Here is a 4,411-nt window from a genome sequence, read left to right as displayed (position 1 = left end):
ACATACAGCTTTCCTCTAGTTCTTTAATGCTTCCTCCCCCCTCCCCCACTATCATGATCCCAATTCTACCTTACAAATCTGGCTAAACCAGAGTATGTACAAGGATACAGATAAGAGCTGGAAACACAGAAAATCCAGGACAGATAAACACCTCAGGACAAATATTTAGAGTAGCCATACCAGGAGGGTAAGAGGAAAGTGGGGGGAAATAGGGGTGACCGGTCACAATGAGCTACCTATAACCCCCTCCAAGGGGGATAGACAAGAGAAAAGTGGGTGAAGGGAGACATCAGTAAGTGTAAGGCATGAAAATAATTTTATCATTTATCAAGGGTCCAGGACGGAGGGAGGGTGGGAAAAATTGAGGAGCTGATACCAAGAGCTCAAGTAGAAAGAAAATGTTTTGATGATGATGATGATGATGAAAATGATGATGGCCACAAATGCACAGATGTACTTGACACAGTGGATGTATGTATAGATTGTGATAAGAGTTGTACGAACCCCCAATAAAATGATTTAAAAAAAAGGAATCTTGGGTAAGTTGTGTTGGACTTCCTTCAGGGCATGAGCAAATGTTCATATTAATTTTGTCTTTTTCTCAGAGATCAGAGCAACCTCAGCCAAGAGCTGAGTTACCAACTCCCCCTGACATTCACCCCCTGCCCCACCCCTCCCCCTGAAACAAAGACCTGCAATAACTGGAATCTTACTAATACCAGAACCAATAGCTTGGCTCTAAGACATGTGCCATGACTTCCTATTCTGCCATTTACCATTAAACTGATGCTTGATGGCATTATTGCCCATTTTACAACTCAGTGTAATTCCCTATATTAGTTATGCCTTGCTTATTCATCTGTTGTGAGGACTATAGGCAATCACATGTAGCACATACCTTTAGCACTAGACATCCCCTTACAGAAGGGTCACAGGGAGGAGACCTGTGATATGATTCACAATGATATGATACTGATACTTGATCCTATCAATACATTGTTATCCGATACCTTGTTATCACTCAGGCTGGTGTGGTTCTTCCATGTGGGCTTTGTTGCTGACAGCTATTATTAGTTATTAAATATTCGTGGTTTTCACATCCTTATGACAATAGCATATAGCAAGATTTTCTTTTTTTTTTTTAAACATTTTATTAGGGGCTCATACTGTTTAGTCAACAAATACTTATTAAAAGATGTTCTTATACGAGGAAAAATGAAAAGCAAGCATTTAAAATTTTTCTTCCTCCCAGTGTTTTGTGTTTCCATTTATTCTTCTTTCTCAACTCTCTGGCCTTGGGTAGATACTGACCTTTTGATGTCAAATAGTTGATTCTTCTAACATGGCCTGAATTTTGTTCCAGACCTGAAGGATGACCCGGGACCCTAATCTTGGGGGTCCATCAGTCTCTATTCACCCCATAAGCCTGGTCTGTTTTATGATTCTGAGTTTTGTTCCACATTTCCCCCGCTCTCTCCAGGGTATTCTAATGTTCTCCTCTTCAGAGAGGCTGGCAGTGGTTATCTGGGGACCATCTAGCTCTTCTGGTCTCAGACTTGTGGAGACTGATGTTTGTGTGCTTCATTATTCCATCAGTCGGGTTCCATGTGTCTTTTGATTTTGACCACCCTTTCTTCCTAATGGGGAGAGACCAAGATCACTTTACATCATTCTCATGAGCTTTTAAGACCCCAGTCAATAGTCACCGAAGTATATTGTAGCATTGTCTCTGTGAGCTATCTTATGTGTCCTCCAAGACTGTGGTCCTAATACCCCAAGCCCAGCAACTCATTCTCTCAAGGCACACACAAGAAGAAAATTTCAAACTTCTGCCCCGTGCTCCACCACACTCACGGATAGATTTGCAGCAAGGGTAAATACACACATACAAAGATCCTCTGTCATAGAAATAATCCCACTCTTCCTCCCATACCTGTTTAGCCTCTGTGTCTATCCAAGCATCTACTCAAAGATCGCCTTACTGCAGTACTATTAACAGTATTGTGTATTTCATAGTGTTTTTCTCTGTTGGCACTGGCCACTCTTGCAGCTCAAGTGCGGCGAACAAGACATAATGGGGAAGTGACCGGTGAAATAACAGGAGGGGCAGGAACAACCATGAACATTCCTGATCAAAGAAGGCATTTTTGTGTGGACACATTTTTGTGATTCAAGTAGTATCTAGTATTGGCCCTTCATGACATCCTTCAGGAAATGAGCTGCTGTGAATGTGAAGGTCAGGACCCAACAAGTCCACATCCACCCCTATTACTGGCCCAGCTAGACAGGAGAGAAGTGGGTCTCTCTTAGTGCAGAAGGGCAGGGGAATGGAGGCTTGGGCAACTCTTTTCTGTTTCATCTTCAATTCCATCTTCAAAGATTTTTAGCATAGTCAGACAGTTTTGCAGCCTCTACCTATATGTAATTCCAGAATATCTTCATCATAAAGAGAAACCCGATCCACTGCTAACAGTCACTTCCCTTTCCTTCCTTCATCCAGCCCCTGGCAATATCGAATCCATTTCTATCCATTCTATCCATATGGACTTGCCTATTCCAGATACTTCATCTAAATAGGATCATACAATATTTATAAGGAGCCCTGGTGGTGTAGTACTTCCACGGTAGGTTAGGATATGCAAGGTCGGCAGTTCAAACCCACCAGGTGCTCCTTGGGACAAAAATGGGGCTTTGCATTCTGGTAAAGAGTTGTCAGTCTCAGAAATTCACTGGGGCATTTCTATCCTGTCCCAGACACTCGCTATGGGTTGACATCAACTTGATGGCAGAGAGGTGTTGAATAGTGTTTGTTCTCCACATTTGTTTTTAGCTCCTGATAAAAAGTTTTGTTTGCTTATAATAAACAGAGAGGCTATATTTGAACAAATACATTTTTCTACATTGACTTTAATATTTTAACATCTACAAATAACATAATAATTACAAGGTTATTAAATATCGAGTGTTTTTAAACAGCATGCATCTTAAATTATTGAAGTTGGAAAGTATGCACTAACCACATCTCAATAACACTGACCACATATTCTTCTTCTTTTTCTCTACAAAATCTAAAAACTAAGAAATGAAAAGATGTTGATTTTCATTTCTTGGTATGTTTTTCAGAGAAATGAAGTGAAATTTTCTCAAAATGGTCTTATTTTTTAATTTCTTTCTTTCTTGGATATTGCCTTGCCCTTCTGCCATTTCCAGCCTTGCAAAACACAGGAAGAGAACAAGCCATTCTGATGGGGCATTTCTTGGGGCAGTAGGTAAAAGTTAGTAAATTATTGCTTCAGTACAATTTTAAAAATATTTAGGCATAAGAAAATGTCTAGTAAATTTAGTTTGAAATGGTGATTGACTACCTCTAAAACACAAAATGTTGCTGTGGAAAAGAAAAGGATCCAGTGGATATGAAAATGATTGATGAATTATAATTAATCTAACTTTAAAAATAAGAGATATCCAAGGTTTCTTATTTTACAATAATATTCATAGAAGACACAAATAAACATAGCACCACTTTGTTCCGTCTGTCTTTGAATCTCCTCCTTTATGCAGGGAATAAGGTAGAGAATATGTCAGAGACATGAAGTAAGAAGACAGTAGTAATGCAGAAAAGGAGAAAAATGAAGAAAAACAGGGTATTAGCACACTGAATAATGGCTGTGCTGCCATAGACTAGGCCTCAAATGAAATTATTAAACATAAGGCCATACATGATGTTTTTCAAAAAACATTGTAAATGTGTTAAAACATGGGGAAAATGGGGTTCAGCAGGAGGCTAAAAGGCAAGATGAGTCTCCAAAGACAATTTTTTTGCCTATTTCTTTATTAATCTGTGACTTGCCAAGACTACCCCAGTTTGAGGAGCAAAACCAAAAGCCAAATCCATTGCTGTCCAGTGATTCCAAATCACAGTGACACTGTAGGAGAGAGTATAACTGCACATAAGATTTCCAAGACTGAACATCTCTACATAAGCAGGCTACCACATCTTTTTTGGGGGGGGATTGGCTGGTGAATAACTGCCCATTTGGTTAGCAGCTGAGCACATCACCACTGCACCACCCGATCTCTTTTGGTGGAGGAAGTTACACTGAATAAAACTGTTGTCAAAAGTCTTAGGGACCATTTACAAGGATCTACATATAACCTCCTCCTTGGGAGATGGACAACAGAAAAGTAGGTGAAGGGAGATGTCGGACAGGGTAAGACATGACAAAATAATAATAACTTATAAATTATCAAGGGTTCATGAGGGAGGGGGAGCGGGGAGGGAGAGGGAAAATGGGGAGCTGATAGCAAGGGCTCAAGTAGAAAGTAAATGTTTTGAGAATGATGATGGTAACACGTGTACAAATGTGCTTGACACAATGGATGTATGTATGGATTGTGATGAGTTGGATGA

This window comes from Echinops telfairi, unplaced genomic scaffold (genome assembly GCF_000313985.2).
Source record: "Echinops telfairi isolate 266 unplaced genomic scaffold, ASM31398v2 ScPeMD7_1;HRSCAF=3_0, whole genome shotgun sequence".
Taxonomy (NCBI): Eukaryota; Metazoa; Chordata; class Mammalia; order Afrosoricida; family Tenrecidae; genus Echinops; species Echinops telfairi.
This window is presented reverse-complemented; position numbering follows the sequence as displayed.